This window comes from Balaenoptera acutorostrata, chromosome 3 (genome assembly GCF_949987535.1).
Source record: "Balaenoptera acutorostrata chromosome 3, mBalAcu1.1, whole genome shotgun sequence".
Classification (NCBI taxonomy): Eukaryota; Metazoa; Chordata; class Mammalia; order Artiodactyla; family Balaenopteridae; genus Balaenoptera; species Balaenoptera acutorostrata.
The window spans coordinates 144,286,338-144,307,702 of record NC_080066.1 but is presented as its reverse complement, the minus strand read 5'-3'; the positions used below and the strand labels follow the sequence as shown (position 1 = coordinate 144,307,702).

Genomic DNA, 21,365 nt, shown 5'->3' with positions numbered 1-21,365 from the left:
ACCCAGTCTATGGTATTTGTCATGGAAGCCCATGCAAACTAATACAGACTGAACAAGGCAACTGCAGCAGAACATAAGCGCCTTCAGACACCAGTTTATCATCACACCCCAGTATAAGCCTGCTATTACATCTGCACAAGCTCACATCTCTTAGGTAATGGAAAATCTAATCCTGGAAAGGAAGGAAAGCTCAGGCACAGCTATAGAAGGAAAGATGCCCATTTATTCCAAAGCCTGGTTAGTGCTTCCATGCACTGGTGGATGACAGGATGTAAGCCTTGCTCGTCTGCTCCTTTCCATTATCTGTGGAGGGAAATTTGAAATTGGTGTCACTTGCTCCTTTAGAGGGAGGTCAGTTTGGTATTTACACACTCACTGCCAGTTTTCAGATTCCTTGCAAGGACCATTCTGTTTGAGGCGTCTGAAGGTGAAGTTTAGTCCTTTGTCCTCAGTGCCTCTATATTGTAAATGGTGGGCTTTTCAAATGGGTCCTCCTGCTGCTTTGTCTTTGGAAGTTGTGGAGACTGTGGTTCCCCTAGATGCTCCCAGAAATGGAACAGAAATTTCAGTTTAGTTTTATGAAATACATCTCTTGGTGACAAGGTAAAGATGAAGGGAACTAATGTTTTTTGAGCTCTAGGCACTATTTTGAAGTTTTCTGTTCATAACCATGAGTTCTTGATTTTTCCATTGTTAGCAGAGATTTGAATGAGGGGAACATTGGGTAGGGTTGGGTTTATTTGGTTTCGTATTTCTGTTTTTAAGTAGCTTTCTGATACATGTTCATTTCTAAGTCACAGTAGTCTTAAAATTTCAAACAAATAACTGGTTCTGTGATTCAGTAAAAATAGTTTTTAGGATTAATTTAATTCAAGGCACAGGAAGCTAGTCTAGTCTATATTTTTGGTTTATGATTTAATTTTTTCAAGTTCTTGGGTCTTAGAATCAAATCATAAACTTTAAACTGTACATAAAACTGTAAACTGTATTTAAAAATCTTTATCCTGCTTTAAAATGCTTTTATTGAATCTGAAAATTCATATTTTTCTTCAACTCTGAGAAATTTTATTCTACTTTCTCCTTATTATCATCTCACCTGCTCTCTCTTTTCTCTCCTTTTGTAACTTCTATTGGAACAGATATTGGAACTTGGGGATCTCACCTCCATGACTTTCAACCATTCTTACAAACTTTCCATCTGCTTGTTTTTTGCCCTCTGTTTAGGGAGAATTTCTGTTTCCACTAATCTGCTCTTAACTTAATCAGTTCTGCTGATCAACTAATGAATTTTAAACTTCAGAAACTACTTTTTAAATCTCACGTTTTCTCACTGATTATTTTTCATGGATACAATATCCTTTCAAATCTTGTTGAATAAAATTTAAATTCATTTAAATTTTATCTTCTGTTTCCTTTATTAACTTAGTTTCCTCTGATATTACTTCTTTGTTAGTTGTGTTTTGTGCTTTTCTTTCATGGTATTGGTTCCCCTCCGCTGACAAAGTCTTTGGTGATTTTGATTGTCTGATCATCTTTTATTTGAGGATCGGTTTGCCTGTCTGTTCTGTTAATCATAGCCTGTCTTCAGGAACTGTGAAGGAAGGGCACAACATGCTATCCAGAGAGTGAAAGTTCACGGTCAGTATATACTTGGGCTCTGCCCCTCTGGTCCCAGGATTCCCACTAACTTTATCCCACAGGCAAACATTTGGTACCTAAGGCCAGCAGGGGAGGGGACTCCTCAATGAATTATTCTATCCTAGGTTCCCCCCCCCCCACCTCCTCTTGTATCCTTTGACTCTTGCTTGGAATTTCCCTAAACTATTCCTTCTCCTGAACCTGTTTTGATTTCCTCTAACTTTGTTTTTCTCTAGATCAGGTCCTGCCTCTCCTATATTTCAGGATTTCCTAAAAATTCCTGGAAAATTGATCACACTTTTTTCTTATTTCCCTGTGCTGTTAGATTTCTATTCTCTGTAAGACATATCTTTTTATGAGATTTAGGATAGAAGAGAAGGTAAACACATGGGCTCAACCCACCATCTTGACCCAATCTCTACTCATTATTTTCTTTATTATCTCTAATTAATTATCAAATAATACAAGCTCAATGTGAAGAATTCAGAGAATATAGAAATAGAAAATGAAAGTTCCTTCTTGTGTCAGATTCCTCTAATGTCCTGACTTATATCCCCTTCTCACCTATTGATTTTAGTTGGAGCTGGGTTGACAGTTCTGTGAGGGCTTCCTCTCACTTCCTGGTTAAGTAGAAGCCTCAGTTCCTGGCTGACAGCATCTAGTTTCAAATGCACACCTTCTCTGTGGCCCTAGAACTGCAGATTTTCAGTTAGGAGCTTGCTTAGTAGCTTGGAAGTGTGGGCTGACAACATGGAATAGGGGGTTAGGGGGGCAGTCCCTTGACCAACCAGGATGAGGACCAATCTCCTACCTTTCTGATAGACAATTCAGGGAGGCTTTATGAACTCTTCTCAGGAGGTCCCTGCAGAATTAATCCCTGCTGCCCACAGCAATGACTTCAAATATGAACCCTTATATGAGCTTTTCCTTCTTACCTATTTCACTCTCCCCAGTTTCTCATTCCCACTCCCTGGGATCTGCCATTTTCCTCCCTCCTTATTTGACAATACCCTTTTCCTCTGTACTTCTAAACTTCCTCTCTCCCTCAGTCCTAATTTATCATTTCACTGTAACTCTATTAGCTGTAAAGCATGTGGGGATGCTGTCAGGATTACAGGCTCTGTAGCAAATGAGGTTGTATTGAATTATTTAGATTTCAGCTAAAGTGGAAATAAGTAAAGCAGCTGAACAGGTTTGTAAAATCCTGGGGTAATCTGTCCACTGATCTGGTGCTTTTACCATATTAATTTTTTCTCGTGGTTGAAAATTATAAATTTTAAGGCTACAAAGAAATATATGTGTACAACTTTTCAGTTCAGAGCCACAAACCTAAAGCTAAGGAATTGTCTGTTTTATGTAGTATATAATTATGTAGCTGCAGAGCTGCAATTCTAGGGAATCATGAATTTATTTAATAAGTTTATCCACACAAGGCTTTTTAAAAACACAAATACATAATTTCTCTCCATTTTTTAATTTCAAAAATAGAACAAAGATTTCTACTTGAGATATATGATAGTCTCAGCCTTTGAAGTTGGCCTGTTTTTCTTGAGTTTTCCTCGCCAGAATTTGGTTCTTAATTTTTAAATGGAAAAGACCTTGTTGTTTCTAACTCAGTAAAAAAACAAATGGATTCTTAAATGTTATCAGAAAGGGGGAAGGGTGGATCACTGCTAATCTAATGGGTGACCACAAATACTCTTCTATTGTCTTCCCTCTATTACTAGTGTGTCTTGGGAACTTGAGCTTAATAAGGGCCCAGACAACAAGGTGGTAGTGTGGCGAGTTCTGTGGCTTTGTAACGTCTGTGGAGTTTGCGCCACCTGGAACACCTCAATGTCTAAATGCCCACTCTCAAGAAGTGTGACTGCAGCAGGAAGTGAAGTGTCTTTGCATATGTTCAATATATAAACTAAGCACACACATCTGGCACTTAAACGCCCTTTTCCTGGTGAACCCTGGAAAACAGCATAATTATACTCCTAAGCAAATAACGAGGCATAAGACTGTTTCGTTGTTAAGAACACTAGGCATCATCAAAGTTAAAACTCTTTTAACATCTTTGCGCTTTAAATCTCCACTGTCATCTCCAAAACACCTGAGATTACCTGGGCTGATGTCTGGTGAGAAACTGTCCAGCACGGCTGATGGAGAGAAGAGATGAAAGCTGCAGCAAGGTGTACCACCAAGCCTTACTGAACAATGACCTTGTATAGTAAGAAAGTCAACAAAGTGGACAGCCTTGCAAGCTGCCACTTCTGTGTCTCTCTCCCGAGGTGACTCGGAGATGCTTTGTCTTTCCTCTCTGGCACCATCGCTTCTAGTGTTTTCTCTGGCCTACAGCATCCCACTCCACCCAGCGTGCGGAAGCCTCCGCTCGCCTGGAAACCGGGTCTGGCCAGGAGGTGTCGGTGGGCTGGGGTGGCAGCTTGCCTGTTGATTACAGTCCCTGTAACGTGCGAGCCATGGGACTGCGGGCTGCGCCCCGCCAGCATTGCCCGGTCCGCCTGGACCACACCAGGACTGCAAACAGAAACGGAGACACCGAGCCCTCAGGCTGGGGGCGCGGGTCTCGGGCCCAGTGCCCACCCGAGCCCTCCCAGCGTCTGTTCTTACTACCATCCAGGAGAAGCCCGCCCGGAGGACGCTTTCTAACATACCAGCCCCCAGGAACAATCTGTCCCTCCCAAATCCGCCGCAGCGGGGGCGCACTGCCGGGGCGCCCGCTTTGCCTACCCTACGGCCTAAGCGTGTCTTTTAATATATTTAAAAAACCTGACCGTATACAGTGGGAACGCAGGGCGGGAAAGACTGGAGGGCTCATTTTCGTGGCCAGACTCGCCGCTCCGGGCGCACGAATTAGGCCGGAGCTGCCGAGCCAAATCCTTTCGCCGCTGCAGGGGGCTCGGGGTAGCGCGCGGTGAGGGGCGGTGAGCAGCGATGGGGGGCGCTGCGGCCGACTCTGGCCTCTGGCGGGTCGGGCTCATGCAGTCCGCAGGGGGGCGGAGGCCGGCCCGGGGAGCCGGGCGGAGGCCGGGCAGGTGGCCCCGGGCTTGGAGGCTGATTGGCAGGTGCGGGAGTGGGTGGGGAAGGCGGGGGCTGGGCCTGGCTCTGCGGGAGGCTGCGGCCCCGCCTCCCCGCCCCCGCCGCGGGACTATCTGGTCCCGGCAGCAGCGATGTCCCCCGGCAGGAATGTCCCTCCTCAGATAATGTTATTTATATCTCTGGGCGGGTCCGCGGCTCGGCAGCACCAGGCGCCCGGCGGCCGCTGTGCCAGGAGCCCCGCGCTGCCCTCCTCCCCCTGCGCCGCCGCCGCTGCCACCCCCGGGCTCGGGGTGGCCGCCGCTACAGCCCCAGCGCAGGTGAGTCCCGGGAGGGCCCGGCCGCCCGAGGGAGCTGGGTGCGGGTGCGGATGCGCGAGGCTGGGGCGCGCGGCGCGAGCGCAGCGGAGGCGCTGGGCCCAGGGGGCGCGTGACGCACGGGGCCCAGGGGACCGGGTGGGGACCCAGCCCTGGGTGCCGGGAGTAGAGCCCGTGGGAGGCCCTGGTGGCTGCGGCAGCTATCTCCCCGGGGCGCGGGAATCCTCGTGGGCTTCGGCGGCGCTTGGCAAGCTGGGCGCTTGCTTTGGAGAGCCGGATCCTGGAGCGTCGCCCGGGGGCGCTGGGAGGGCGGTGAGGGGGGTGCGTGTTCTGGTCTCGGGCTGCCTCCTCCAGGACCCCGGCGTGGGGACGAAGGGGGTTCTGCCTCAAGCCTGTCGGACCTCCGCGCTGCCCTCTCTGCCGGGTTCCTCAGCCCTGGGGCCACTCAGATTCTCTTCTGGGGAACTTGTCTGCGCGCTCCCCAGTAGCCCAGCGCCCAGGCAGGGAGGGCAGGGCGGCGGAGGGGCCGGGTCTCCGAGCGTTGAGAACGACGCGGAGAGTGGCCGGGTGCAGCCCCAAGAAGGAGAGATCAGCGTGCCCCAAGCCATCCTCCAAGGACCCCCACCCTTCCTCTCCCAAAGAGTTCCGCTTCTCCAAGCTGCTACGGTCCACTCTACTCTCCCTTGCCTCACGGGTTCCTCTTTCTCCAACAACTTGGCCCTGAGAAATAGCAGAAAGTGGGAGAAATAACAGGAACTTTAAAACAATCCCCAACTCCCACCAAGTCGCCCAGACGTCCAAAGGTGGGGAAGTAGCGGTAGGCTTGAGTACCGTTTCCGTGACAACGAGCCCCAGGCAGGGTCTTGATTTACAGCCTATTAATATCCAAACCACTATTTTCAGTGAGGAATTAGAGGCGCCAGGAGTTAATAGTAATACGCTTAACTCACTGAAGGAAAATGAAAAGAAACCACAGTTTTGTATGCATCAGATGGTGGAGGGGGGTGGATATATAGTGACAGTATTTTTGCACCCAGAACTCCTGTGAGGGGAGGCTAGGCTGTCACTTCCAGGTAGCAGGCAGCCCTGCAAAGTCCACAGCCTTGAGTTAGTCACGATCTATATTGAATTCCTAAGGAAAGTGATTCAGGCGGCTCTTGAATGAGAGGAGTGTGCAAATCAAAAATTTTAGGCACCTCTGTACTATCCACTAACCGATTCTTAATTTCAAAGATGGTACCAAATTTTATTCTAGAATTCCCTCTTTGACCACCCTCTGATCCTATGACCTAGGGCAGGTCATTTCCTATTCCAGTATCAGACTTTAACTCTTTTGCTAGGAGCTGTGGGTACCAGAATGTCTTGGGAAGCTCATTTTTGTAAGTGCAAAATGTTTAAGTGTACTGAATGCTCAATACCCAACACAGCTAGGCTTTTACTTGCCTGGAGGCTGTGGGCTAGTTAGAAAAAGGAATATTAGGCTCACACTGAAGAAGAGCCCACCAGCCTTGAAACTGACTCCTCAGAAGTGGGTCATTTATACAGAACTTTATCAAATCCTAGCATAAAGTACAGCTGAAAGACATAAGCCCTACATTACAAAAACGTGGCCATTAGACCCCTTTAGCTGTTGCCCTTCTCTTTATCGGTGGTCCAGTCACAATGATTGGGGATGAGCCAGTCCTGTTAATCCCAAATTCTCAGAAGACTCAGTCTGCTCATGGAATTGAAAGCACCCCAGACCTCCCAGGCATCCAGGATGGGCCTTGTAGCACAGGCATATCAAGTTTTCCTGAGTGGCTTGCCCAGCTGAGAGCTGGGATACCACTTTTTGCTCTGGTCATTGCTTCTCCCAAGTGTTCTGAAGGTGTCTTTTAGCAAAATACCTGCTAGATGGTTAGCTTCGGGGTAGGTAAAGGTGTGGCAGGAGGCAGACTCTCCTATATGACAAACTAAAAATGACTATTTTAGGCAAACTAGCTGTGAATGAAAGTTTTGAACTAGAGTCAAAATCTGATGGTTCTGCCACAATTCTGGAAACAGGCTTGTTTTTGGTAAGTAAAAATAACAGTAGCTTTCCTTCTTTTTTTTTTTTTTTCTGTCTTTTACATACCAGTGTCTAGCCCGGTGCCTGGCTGGTGGTGCACACTCAGTTAATCTTTGTTGAATGAATGAGGGAACGAGTAAATGAATGCTCAGAGTTTTCTTTATATTGTCCTATTCAGTCACAATAACTCTTCAAGGTTGCTCATAGAATCAACATTTTACAAGTGAGGAAACAGGTTCAAGGAGATTAAGTAATTTCCCTCACATCACTCAGTTGATGAGAGGTGAGGCTGGGATTCAAACTCAGCTGTTCAGTTCCACCCTCTTTTAAGGTTCAGAAGTCGGCAGAGGATATAGAAGTATAAGTTGGAAAGTTTGGTTATAGGATTGTCTCTTAGCTTCACAGTCTTTCACTCTCAAGGCCTCAGGTAATAATTCTGCATATATCAAAGAAGCTTTAAAAATATTGCTAAAGGTATTGGACACTTCCTTGCTCAGAGGTACTTAGCCGTGCCCATTATGTGCAGGTCATTGTTTCAAGGACAGAACTGTAATTTTGGCAGTATTCAAAGCATGGATTTTTTGAAAACAGATTTTCCTTTCAGTCATGGAATTGGCCAGGAGAGCTTGATGATGCATAGGGACAGCGTGATAGGACGGAGGATGACTATAAAAAATTCATGAGGCAAACGCTATTGGACTGGGAAGGGACCTTGGAGGTCATTGAGTCTAGCCTTCTATTTGCATAGCTACTTGCTTGAAGGTGAGACCTAACTGTAATTTACCTGGTCATTTATGTGCAGTGGTGGTACGTGCCTTCCATGCTTCTTACCATTCTAGACCATTTCTTTCCTGTCTCTCTCTCAAGGCCAGTATTGGGTTTATTTCCTGAAGTTCTGCCTAATATTAAACCGCTGACATTTTCTTTCCTTTGAGGGAGATTGTGAGAGGATATATTTTAATATCCAATACTTTCATCCTAGTGAAATCTTAAAAAGGTATTGGAGATAGGAGAGAAGACATAAGGAGCATTCAACTCTAAACTGTTCCATAACCTCCCCATTGCCTGTTAGGTGTACAGATGTATGCATTTTTACACAACAGGTATCTTGAGACAATACAGATTTTAAGACAAATAATCATGTAGCATTTCTGGAGCAATGGAGAAGGAAAAGACTTTAGGGAATTATTGGGACTGTCAAATACCTGTTTTAATCTAAGCCCAGTCACTAAATTGCTCTTGAAGTATATTATTCCAAATTTCAAATTCAAAAGCAAAATTATACCCTCCATTCGAGACCTGAAATGGTAGGAAACATAACCAGTGGGAAGTTTAAAGTGATAGAAATAATTTTAAAAAATTAATAACCTTGACCTGCAGATTAACAATTATCAATTGACTTGGGAAGATCAAGAATGAAAATAACTGCTGTGTGGGCTGATGAGAAATTTGACTTTGGAATGGGGACTGGCAGGGAGGTTCATGGATACTGGGTTCTGAAATCATGTGGCTATCACTAGTTGAAAATTACTGTGGAAGTATTTTACCTTAAACGTAGTTTATATCGACTCAGTGTTTTACAGACCGCTGTTTGGTTACTCCTCTACTTTAGATAAGAAATCTGGGGAGGAAGAGTAAATGCAGTGGTCTGTGTGCTAGGATCATCATGGAGCATTTGCCGGGTTTATCACAGAGAGGCGGTTTTTCCTCTGACAACCCCAGAGGTGAGGATCACCTGTGTTTAGAGATGGAGATGGTGATCGAGGGAAGGTGTCGGAGGCAGTCAGGAGAGCTCACTGTCAGGTCTGGCTCCACTCACTGAATTGTCAACTCCCCTTGGTAAATATTTAGAAAATCTCATAGCATGTTTCCCTTTGTTGCTGTGCTTATTTCTTAACTCACAGTCAAGCAATCCACGTTCTTCCATTTTCATCTAGCCTTAGCTGACTATCAAACCACCAGGGGATTCGCACAGCCTTCCAGCTCACACAGTCTTCGAGGTGGTCATAGACAGAAAATGCTTCTTCAGTGGATTGCTAGCTAGCTTATGACATTCCCAGGCCTCCTTTTCATCTTTCTCTTTCCTTCTCCTGGTGGCTGGAGATATTACAAAGCCGTCGTGTCTTCATACCTCAGCGAGGCCTTTTCAGGCTGGGCCATAGTGTTTAATTTCTACATTATGCCCGTGCAGACCTGGCCAAGAGTATAATTACAAGGGCAATTAAAATCCAGACATATGTCGTGTTAGCAGTGGGGGCAAAAGTGGGGCTTCCTTTCTTCCTTTCATTTTAATGCTGTAAATTTAGCAACTGAAAAGGTACAATGCTAGGGAAAAAAAAATAGAGTTTGCATTGAACTGGGCTCAGATCATCCAGGATATTTATGAAAAGAATAACAGGGCACCTCGACAGCTAAAGAACAATAATTGCTTTGAATTATAGTCAATTCAAGAGTTTCCTCCAGGGGCTTCCCTGGTGGCACAGTGGTTAAGAATCCACCTTAACCAAGGCAGGGGACACGGGTTCGAGCCCTGGTCCGGGAAGATCCCACATGCCGTGGAGCAATTAAGCCCGTGCGCCACAACTACTGAGCCTGCGCACCTAGAGCCCACGAGCCACAACTGCTGAGCCCACCTGCCACAACTACTGAAGCCCGCGCACCTAGAGCCCGTGCTCTGCAACAAGGGAAGCCACTGCAATGAGAAGCCCGCGCACCACAACGAAGAGTAGCCCCCGCTCGCAGCAACTAGAGAAAGCACGCGTGCAACAACAAAGACCCAACTCAGCCATAAATAAATAAATAAATAAAAGAGTTTCCTCCAGCATGAAAAGGAGAAACTTGGATAATCCTGAAAATGAATAAGTTGACAATCATTTCCATTTATACCAAATTTAAATATGGGTGTGTCTCACTAGAGAATTCAAAGCACCTCAAATAAAATGAAGCACACCTTAAACACATAACTTATGAGGACTGGAAAGAGGCCACTAGCTTCATTCTGTCCCTCTGCTCAGTTCATGCCTGTTTCTAGAAGCCCCCTAGGAGTGTTCAATCAGTTTCACCTTCAAGAATATTTCCTCAGGGGTAGAAGAGTAAGAAAAGGTCTTTCATAACACTTACTCCAAGCCGTAAGTCATAGGGAGCTAGAACTGGAGAGGCCTGAGAGAGCCATATTTGGAAAGAACAAACACTGGCCACCTACTGTATGCATTACCCTGTTATATGTTGAGGACACACAACATCCGATGGAGACCCACTGGTCTGGTGGGAGAAAGGACTTGCAAACAAGCAGTGATTCAACAGGGTGCCTGAGAAAAAGCCTGATGGAAGAAGGGAGGATGGGTGAGGGTGGGGCCCTAGGCACATAGCCTGGCATAGACGTGCAATAGATCATGATTAGATTAGAGGGTGAGGAGTAGTTCTCTGTGGCTGGAGTACAGGCCACAGCACAGGAATGGACTGGAGGTGTGACCCTAAAAATGGTTTGGGTTCAGTTTGTGAAGAAGTTTGAACCATTGAAGTTTCAAGTTGAAATCAGTGAATGCTTTGAGCAGAGGAGGGACCTGATCAGATCCTTGTTTAGACAAAGCTCACCAGCAAAAGAGAAGGGAATGTGAACTAGAGATCAGCCAGTACAAGTTGATGACCACACATGATGTATGGTCCACTTAGTTTGCAGGAGACCTTTGTAAGTGCATCATCTCATTTTATTCTACAATGACCATGTGAAGAAACAGGGAACATGTCATCATTCATGCTTTACAGTCAAAGAAACAGGATCAGAAACATACAATGATTTGCCCAAGGTCCCTGAATTTGTGGTAGAACTTGACTTTGACCTAGTTTCCTAGTTCCAAGGCTGGGGCTTTGTCTAGACCTTCTCCATGGAATAATTGAATATTCTGGGCCTTCTGGGTGAGACAGTGATTGCTTTCTTTCTTCAGCAGAATTTTCAGTCCAAGCTCATTGGTCCTGGAGAAAAGGAGGAGGAAAGTTGTTACCGTATTTACTCTTTAGCCACAAAACCTTAAGGATGGCCCTCCAGCCTGTACACAGATGATGTTGCAAAGTATGACTTAATGTCAAGCATACATGTGGATTCCCAGCATGCTGTAGATAAGCGATGGACTTATATGGCTGTCAATTGATGTTTTGGCTTTTTCATTCTCTTACCCCAAATTTACTGGGCATTGTTATGCATATGCCTCATTTGGGGCTTCAAAAACCTCTTTTTGTCCAGTGATCTTGGGTGCCTTGATTTGTGCTTACTTCAGTCTTCAACAAATATTTATTGAGCTCTCATTTATTTGCCAGGCATATTCTAGGCCTAGGGGATATAGCAGTGAAGATGGCAAAAAAAAGGGCTGACATCATGGAGCACATTCTAGTTGGGTGAGGCGGGTACTAAACAACGACAAATGACAGACGAGTGTCATACTTTCAGGTGATATAAAGAAAAAATAGTGCAAAGGGAAAGAGAGGGAGGTGGTTCTAGAAGTTGATGTAGGATGGCCGGGAAAGGCCTCTCTGATGAGTTTTCATTTGACTAGAGACCCAAATGAAGCGAGGCAAGGGAACAGGGACGTTTGGGGGAAGAGATTCAGGTTGAGGGGATTTCTCAACCTGAATTGGTTGAGATGAAGGCCCAAAGATGGGGTCGCTGCTGTGTCCAAGGAGTGGGCAGGAAGCCAGTGTGACTGGCGTGTTGGGAGCCAGGGGGGAGCACAGGATGTGATGTTGGGGAGGAAACTGGGTCTGGATCATGCAGGCTTTGAGGCCAGGCGACAACTTTGGGTCTTAGCCATACAATAGGAAGTCACAGGAAGTTGTGGGCAGGGGAGTGACTTGTTCAGATTGGTGTTTTAGGAGGATCTTTCTGGCTGTCCTGTGGAAGATTGATTGTATGGGACAAGAGTGGAAGCAGGGAGTAGAATGAAAGCTACTGTAAGTGGTCCAGTTAGAGATGGTGGACCAGGGTGAGGGTGGTAGGTTTGGTGACATGCAGCTGGCTTCTGGATAAATCTTTAAGGTAGAGTTGATGGAACTTGGATATAGAAGATGGGAGAAAAAGAATAAGTCAAGGATGATTCAACTGGTTTTGCTCCGAGCTACTAGAAAGATGAAAAAGCCACTTACTGAGATGGGGATATGTCTTATCAAATATACTGTGGGCTACTATTTTTGATTTTTGTTTTCAGTGGGGAGTTGATTTGGAATAGACTCAGGCAGATATACCAAAAAGGTGTTTTATTATGAGTGGCTCATCTGTTTGTTTTGAGGTAAAGCCTCAGATGTGCAGTTAGTTCTCTGTGCTTTGTACCATTCCTTTTAGGTCATTCTCACAACATCTCCACTATATGTGATAGAGATTAAGATATGGTACAAACAAGATTAAGATACATGTCACTTTTTGTAATTAGAAATGTTTTGAATTTGCTGATTAGAGCCCACTTTTTAATACTACCTGGTTGTCATTTTAAAAAGAACTTTTAAAATTATAAAATGAATTCATGCACATGGTTGAGAAGTGTATCCACATTGTACAAGGTACACAATGAAAGGTCAAAGTCTTCCTTCCCCTACCTCCAGTCCTACTCCTAAAAAGTTACCAATGTCAGCAGTTTCCTGTGTATCCTTCAAGAAAAATTCAGTGCATCTATAAGCATATGGCCTGACACATTTTAAAGCCCTAACTTTAACCTAACAAAAGCATGTGTTTGGTTTCATTTTTTGTGACTCAGTGGCCCTCAGGTATATACTTCAATGGGCTGGAATCCAACTTTCTACCAATTAAGCCACCCCACATGGGAACATCGTGTTCATCATACAGTGCCCCTTCTCAGAAACCTACAGTGGTTCCTCTGTGGGTAGAGGCGGAAATCCAAACTCAGAAAGTGACTTTTTAAGAGCTATTGTAATCTGGCTCCCATCTCTTTCTACCCTTCTCTCTTACCACTTCCCATCACAAACCCACTACTTGAACCAGGTTCATCTGCTTCTACTTACTGAGTCCTGAACATTTCATCCAGAGTCTTTTGCATCAGTCTTCCTGGAACACTCCAGCCCCCAGTCATCTCTCCCTTCTCCAAGTTTGTTAAAGGGCTAGTTACATATACTACTTAATTGAACATAATCATAGACTTCTTTTACTGTTATTTAACTTTTCTTGTGTCTATTATTTGTTCAACTAGACATCTCTTAAGAGCAAGAACTGATTTATGAATTGCAGTCACAGATCTTGCATAAAGCTCGGCCTAGTGCTTTTGCACATAGAAGTTCAACTAGTAATTTTTGGAATGTGCACTTTTGACAGTCATTCCCTAGTGGGGTGATGCTGTTACACGGGGATTATTTTAATAAAAACTTGTCAGATGATGGCTGCCAAAAAGGCCACCTTCTTAGTGGGTTACAAAGATGTCCGTTCCCAGGGAATGGTAACTGGACGCTGCTCCTTTGGATAAAGAACTTTCTGATACGCCTGGCCTCGGTCTCTTGTCCCTTCCTCAGACGGCATTGCATCTAAATGTCAGAAACGGGGTGTTTTTATTTGCCCCTAAGCGATGAAGAACAGGCATTTAATGAGCATGGCAACCATTCGAGTTTGAAAAATTGTTTTAAATTATGATAAGCATATGCAACATAAAAGTTTCCTTTTTAACTATTTGAAGTGCTCAGTTTGGTGGCACAAGTATGTGCTCATTGTTGCATAGCCACATCATCACTGCCATGTCCAGAACATTTTTCATCTTCCAAAGCTCAAACTCTGTGCCCACCGAGCACTAACTCCCACTAACACTCCGCAGCACCTGGCAACCACCACTCTACTTTCTGTCTCTATGTATCTGACCACTCTAGGTACCTCAGATAAGCAGAATCATATCATATTTGTCTTTAGTGACTGGCTTATTTCACTTAGCGTAATGTTTTCAAGGTTCATCCATGTTGTAGCATGTGTCAGAATTTCCCTCCTTGTTAAGGCTGGATAATATTCCATTGTATGTATTTTTCACATTTTGTTTATCCGTTCATCCACTGATGGGCACCTGGGCTGCTTCCACTCTTGGCTGTTGGGAATAATGAAGCTATGGATATGGATACACAAACATCTCTTCAACATCCTGCTTTCACTTCCTTTGGGTATATACTCAGAAGTATACTCCACTATATTGCTGGATCATTCTATTTTTGACTTTTTGAGAAACCAAACCATGCAATTTTAAAATTTCTCCCTGATATTTGTTGTTTTCAAAGGGAAGGGCAAAATCTATTAACATCCTCACCTTTGGGACCAAACTGAACTTGAAAATTGTTCATTTGAGAACACTATCTTGAGGGGGTAGTTTGTCATCAAAGTTCTTGAATTTGTCCCTGTGTTAGTTACCTATTTTTAAACTGTAGACTTTTAGAGGACAGGCAAGAGATGTTTAATTTGCTTTGTAGGACATGTAGCCCAAACTCAGGTGGGAAGAGTGTAAATATTACATGATGATTATTTCAGCCAAAATAACTCCTTGAGCTAGATGACAAGAGTTTGGGTTGCTTCCAGCTCCTTTTCTCTTGCTGTTTGCCCTTGGGCAAAGAACCTTCTTTTTCTGACTTTTTCAGGTGTGTGTGTGTGTGTGTGTGTGTGTGTGTGAGTGTGATGGCACCTTAATATTTATTATTATCCTTAAAATTTCTTCACAGATTTCCTTGTAATGACTGTTACTTCACCTTTGTAGCCTGGCCTGACAGCCCCTCTCCTTCTCCAGGTCCTGGGGTAGCACCGAGTGCTTCCTCTTGAATATTTTTGAGCACCTTTCTCATTCCTTTGTTACAGCAAGGATCATCTTGTTTTGTAATTGTCCATTTGCCTTCTAAACCTTTAGGCTGTGCTTCTTGTGATGGGGAGCTGGGTCTTACTCTTTTTTTTTTTTTAATTAATATTCCCAGCACCTAGAGTCATGCTTGGTACGTAGAGGGGAGTGGCTCAAAAATAGTTATTGATTAAAAAATTAAAGACTAAATGAAACATTATTATAATAATTGCATAATTAGAATAATGAGTTATTATAATAAGTCAACATTTATTATGTGATGGCACTATGCTGAGAGCTTTTATATGTATTTGTTATTTCTATTATCCTAATTAGAGAGATAAAAAAATCAGGCTTAGAGAAGTTTAATTACCCAAAATTACATACCTAGAAGATCAAAGCTGGACTTGAACCCTGGTGTATATTCTAGAGTGCTTGCTTGGAATCACCATGCCTACCATATTTGTGTGGACATCAATATTCCATGGCTCTCAATTCTAAGAGTTTCTTTTGTTCTTTTATCATGCATCTTTAATGATCTGAAATTAGAGAGGTAATTATTTGTATACCTTTATATGTTGCTTTATATTTTCTGATTTAACCTAATAGGCTTGAATCCCCTGATTAGCTGTTAATAAATAATTGATGTTCTGAATCCTATTTCTGAAACAGTTCTTTGACATCTGAGGATGAAGGTGCTAATGAGTACTGTACCATATACCCACTGTCATAAGGCAGCTCCCCATATCGCTGTACTAAAACTGCTTTCGAAGGGGTCTGATACTGTCAAATGTGATGGCCTCCATCTAGACCCAAGTCCCAGGTTCGCTGCAATATTTGACTGTTAACCACTCTTGCTTTGAAACTATGCCCTCCCTTGGCTTCCTTTTTCTCCTCCCAGCTTGCTTACCATTGCTTCCTTCTGCTTTTTTTGTTCCTTCCTCGCTACCAGTTTTTAATTGTTGAGGTTGCCAATGCATCTAAATCCTTATCTCTAGCCCCAGTCTCCCCTCTCAGTTCCAGGCTGCTTTAGAGCTGTGTACTAGCTGTCTTCATTTGGTTGTAACAAGAGGTCTCAAACTCACCATGTAGCAATAGGACCTCTTGGCCCCCTTCTTCACCCCCAAAAGTGAAGTTTCATTTTCTTTCAATTTCCACTGTCCCTATTCTTATCCTATGTTTGAATAATTGGCCTTCAGTCTCTGTCTTTCTAACCCATCTTACTCCCTGATCTCAGAATTATTTTTAAAAACATGAGTCTGACTGAGTCATTCAACTGCTTTAAAACCCTTTAATCATTCCCCGTTGCCCCAAAATAAACTTTAAACAGGTAGGCAGGGACCTTCACAACCTGTTTCAACCTCCTTTCCAGGCTTCATTCCCTCTCTGTTTACCCCACATTGGATGCTTATGACTGTTTAAACTTGGGGTGCGTTTTCATGCCTCCATGACTTTGCTTCTGTTGTTTTCTAGGGCTGGAATATCTTTTTGCCTTTCCTCAGCCGTGAACTCTTACACAAATGTCCCTAAAGGCCCTGATCAAACATAACTGCTTTGATGCTTTCCCTCTTCCCTAACCCAGGAGGACACTACGCTCTCCTCTGAGTTCTTATGCTGTCACTTTTCACGTGGTACCCTGGCTGGCCGTATACAGGCGTGACTCTCCTTCAGATTATGAGTTCCTCGAAGAAGGGACACTTGTCTGGTGCCCACGGGGGAGCTGGTGCCTAACTCCGGGTCTGGCTCATGGGCGGTGCTCAAGAAGTGTTGGTTGAATTGGGTGATAGGGGAAGTTTCAAGAATATTCAACACTGAAAATAATCCCCACATTCTGACCCATAGACAATTATGAAGAAGGGTTAATGGGAGACACACGCTGTTGACGGGTTCGGGGTAAGGAGTGGAGAGGCACGCTTTAGACCTGAGGAGGCTATCTTCCCACCTCTGTATTCCCCAACTGCTTTCCGTTTAGCAGAGGGGACAGTAACTGCTGACTTAATTTACATCATCAGAATATGTCTAGTGCTAGAAAAATTAGGTATTCATCGAGAATACAGTCACTCCCACCTCATTTTTCAGTGAATGTTTGAGGCTGACCCTCAGAATGCAGCTATGAAAGGCTCTTTGAGTGAGTGTTGTCAGAGCAATATACACAAGATTTGCTTTATAATAGTGAAGAGTTCGAAAAACATTTCAGAAGAAAAGACCCTCAAATTCCTGTAGAGAGGTTTTATTTTTTCTAGGTGCATTTAACCTTTTTTGTTTGTTTGTCCTTAAGGCATGTCAAAATAGAGACTACCTTGTAAAATATTACAGCGCTTGTTTCTTGGTATGTTCTGCCCTGCTTTTTGCCTTACCCGGACAAAATGTGAGTTTCACCAGTGGCTGGACTCCCCAGCATACTGCTTGCTCAGGCCTTTGAGAGTGTTTTGTTTCTTTCAACAAAACTCTCTGTCACGGACACACTCCCACTGCAATCCAACCGCTCTCTTCTTTTGCTGCGTTCTGTGCGTTCAGTGGTTGATAGGAGCTGGTTTTTCGCTTCCAAAGGCGGTGAGCAGGGCTGCTAGGCCTTTATAAACATGTGCAGGGGTTCTGAGATGAACTGATAAATGGAAGGCCCTCAAAAGGCCGTGGACGGATGTGCCCGGTAAAAAGAGGGGCAGCGGACAACGTTAGGTCTCCAGCGGGGGACCTGAGGGGAAAGAAACAAAGGAAGGGACTCAGCCAAGATAACTGAAGGCCCCAGAGAGTCCTGAGGGGCATAAGGAGGCCAGTGATGAGCAGACAGCAGTCAGCAAACTTGATCCAGAGGTGACAGTGAGCGTGGGGTCAACTAATAGCGGCTTCTAGAAGGTCTAGGTAGAATGCCATGGATGCCAGTGGTCACTATCCCATCTCAAGGATTACTAGTTGCCATTGTAAAGGTTACCAGCAGGCTGACTACTGGTTAAGTGGCCTGGCTGCGTGCTTTTTGAGTGAACAAGCCTTTTTATTTTATTTTCAGGAATGATTTACTTTGTATTATGTTAGCTGTGGTCTGGTCTCGGTTTTCCCATTTAAAATCTAGGCTGTTGCTGGTGGGGTCAGTGGCTCAGGCTCTTCCTTTCTCTGCAAGGTGGATGTTACATTCTGTACGTGCTTTCTGCATCTGTTGGGAATCTCGATGCCCAGACATTTAAAGTCTGAAGCAGGAGAGTCCCTCACGGTGGAAAGTTATCAGAAGAATGGATGTGTTTACAGACACAGAGAGTGAGACCCTGTGTTAGAACCAAAGCAAACTGCTCTGGGGTAGGAAGTAGGTACCCTCTGCAAGGCGGGGACCCACACCCGTGAGGACAAACAAGGTCACTTGCATTCAAAGCTGTGTGAAACCACTTTGCCCAGGAGACTGGAAAAATACTCGACCAGCAGCAGGTCGTTGGGTGAGCTGGTGGGTGCGGAGTAGAGCAGGTAAGTCAGTACCGTGCCCTCAGTGTAGCAACTCCAACGGCAGCCTCGGTTTAGCTGCTCTCACTGCTTCTGACCCAGAAAACACTCAGAAAATGACTGCAGTGAAACACATCTTCAAGGTGAAGCTTTCAGTCCAGGTTGGGGAGGGATGCGGAGTTGATCCCAAGGGTTCAATACTTACCTCCTAAATGTGCTGGGAGTGAGCTTTGTTTATGCTCTGACCCAGGGGAAGTCACTTTACATCTCGCCCTGTTTCCACCAGCAAAGAGTGCCTTCTGCTTGTTTTGCATAAGCCTTGCACCTCCTCTGCGGAAGAGGCAGGGAATGAACTGGGAGCTATAAAACTCCTGGCGTCATAAATCTTTGCAAAAGCAGCAGTCTAGTGAGCAGCGTATTTGGCTGGCAAGTAATCATCACAGTCTATACTTGGTTTCTCTGCCTGTGAAATGGTGGGAATGCTTTCTCGTTGAAATGTAAAGGAGGTCAAAATGAAATAGTGTATGCATTTTCCTTTTTAAAAACCTGATGCTTAAAGCATCAGAACAACTCAAAGAGAGACGCTCTATGGATAAAAGGTACTCTCTGAGCACCTTGCAGACATCATCTAAAAACCTAGAAATTTTCTCCGAAGAGTATCTGATTCAACTCGCCTTTTTATTTTGAACCAATAAGGGAGATCCGCAGAGGGGAGCTGATTTGCCTGAGGTTGCAAAGTTAGTTAGTTGCAGGGCTCCAGGTAGAACCCGGGGCTCTTGATCCATGGCCTAGTCCTACCTCTCTCTCTGCCTCTCCCCCTCATATGTATCTATATATATGTATGTTGTGATTATTTTTTGTACTATACTACAACTTGCCCTTTTCATTTAACGATGAGACACTTTGGATGTCTATCTATATCAGATTATTAGATTGCCCTCTTTCATTCTCTCTTTTTTTTTTTTTTGGCTGCGTTGGGTCTTCGTTGCTGCGCGTGGGCTTTCTCTAGTTGCAGGATGGGGGGCTACTCTTCGTTGTGGTGCGCGGGCTTCTCACTGCGGTGGCTTCTCTTGTTGCGGAGCACAGGCTTTAGGTGCGCGGGCTTCAGTAGTTGTGGTACGCGGGTTCAGTAGTTGTGGCACGCGGGTTCAGTAGTTGTGGCTCGAGAGCTCTAGAGCACAGGCTCAGTAGTTGTGGCTCACGGGTTTAGTTGCTCCGCGGCATGTGGGATCTTCCCGGACCAGGGATCGAACCCGTGTCCCCTGCATTGACAGGCGGATTCTTAACCACTGTGCCACCAGGAAAGCCCCCTCTTTCATTCTTAACAGGTGTATAGTATCTTATGCTCCTTCTCTTTCTCCATGATGACTTTAATATGTACAAGCAGCATCATGGAGTTTGAATCTTTTTTTTTATAATTAATTTTTATTAGAGTATAGTTGCTTTACAATGTTGTTAGTTTCTACTGCACAGCAAAGTGAATCAGCTATATGTATGCCCATATCCCCTCTTTTTTGGATTTCCTTCCCATTTAGGTCACCACAGTAGGTCTCATTAGTTTGGAGTTTGAGTCTTGAATTCATGTTACTGATGTAAGAATATTTTATATTAGCATCTGGGGAGGGGAACAACTTCTGTCAAGGTCAGATGGTTTGAGAAATCTGAGACCTTGCTTCTGTTTCCTGCTGCTACTTACTTGTGGGCCCCTGTCATATGCCAGGTGCCATGCTTGGGACTTTAAATGCTTTAACTCATTTAATTCTCACAACAGTCCATTGAGTTAGATATAATTCCTATTTTACTGATGAGGAGGTTGAGGCTAGTCAAGCCAGCTTTGCTTAAGGCCACACAGTCAATCAAGTGCCAGGCTTCAGATTTGAACCCAGATTTGCTTGACTCCAAAGCCTTTTTCATTGTCTGAAATCTAGGACACTATGAAGAATGGTTATGATGGGTTTAAAGCTCAGCGTTTTTCATATCTTCCAAGTTTTGTTGGTATAGACCCAGCTAAGGGTCCACTACACACACCAGCAATGATATGGAGGACCAAGTAGCAGTGGAGCAGAGAGAGAGTGATGTGAGGAGGAGGGACAAGAGGTGGCTGCACTTCAGGACACATTATTGTCTGTTATGTGCTAGGCTGTGCGGGAAACACAGAGGGATTGACTGAGACACAGCTCTCCACTCTTGGGAAGCTTCTGGTTTGGCGATGGGAAAGACTCATGTGGGACTGACTGTATCACAAACTGCCCCAGGGTCTCCAGGAAGCTAAGATTGGTTTGGGCCAGGGGTCCTGGGAATGCAGCCTTCACTGAGGAGCAGCTATCTGAACTGACCCTGGAGACAAGTGCAAGTTTCCCACTGGCCGAGTAGGGGAGAGGGCATTCCATAGAGCAAATGGGGGCACGTGCGACACGTGTGGCTACAGCAGAGGATGAGTGGGAGGATGTAGTGACCGAGGGGCCTAACAGTTAGGATGGGGCTAGATTGTAGCAGCCTTGAATGCCATGTAAAGAGCTTGTAGTTTATATTTTAGGTCCTGGGGGCACTATCCAAATTTTTGAACAGGGGAGTGATGTGCTGTCAGCTGTGTTTTAGGACATCCTGCAGAAATGTAATGAAGGGCTCAAGAGGGTCTAAACCAGGGCAATGGGAATGGAAGGGAAGAGGTGAATCCAAGAGATTCTATGAAGTCCAAGTATCTGGACTTTATGTGTGAGGTCAGACCCATTGTTGATTTTTGTGGGCCCTGCCACATAAAGGACCCAACGTATTAAAATTGACCAGTATCCAGATGCAACTAGAGATTATCATACTAAGTGAAGTAAGTCAGAAAGAGAAAGACAAATACCATATGATATCACTTATATGTGGAGTCTAAAATATGGCACAAATGAGCTTATCTACAAAACAGAAACAGACTCATAGACATAGAGAACAGACTTGTGGTTGCCAAGGGGGAGTGGGGAGGGAGAGGGATGGACTGGGAGCTTGGGATTGGCAGATGTAAACTATTATATATAGAATGGATAAACAGAAAGGTTCTAATGTATAGCACAGGGAACTATTTTCAACATCCTGTGATAAACTGTAATG

At 44.6% G+C, this 21,365-nt stretch overlaps 1 protein-coding gene and 1 long non-coding RNA gene across 5 annotated transcripts in view; one reads left to right on the top strand and one right to left on the bottom strand.

Moving 5' to 3' along the window:
- Window positions 1-205: 205 nt before the first annotated feature.
- On the bottom strand, window positions 206-4,675 carry LOC103019678 (uncharacterized). Its single transcript, XR_003623599.2, has 3 exons — window positions 4,419-4,675; window positions 3,747-4,161; window positions 206-535 (listed from the first exon to the last, which is right to left on the bottom strand). It is a non-coding gene; the product is annotated as an uncharacterized LOC103019678 (long non-coding RNA).
- Window positions 4,676-4,911: 236 nt separating this feature from the next.
- SPTB (spectrin beta, erythrocytic) overlaps window positions 4,912-21,365 on the top strand; it is a 123,049-nt gene continuing 106,595 nt past the window's right edge. For 2 of the 4 annotated variants that reach the window (XM_057543582.1, XM_057543585.1), the window contains exon 1: window positions 4,912-5,000. The gene's annotated coding sequence lies outside the window, so the exon portion shown is untranslated. The remainder of the gene's footprint in view (window positions 5,001-21,365) is intronic. The other 2 variants (XM_057543583.1, XM_057543584.1) reach the window with 2 other exon arrangements.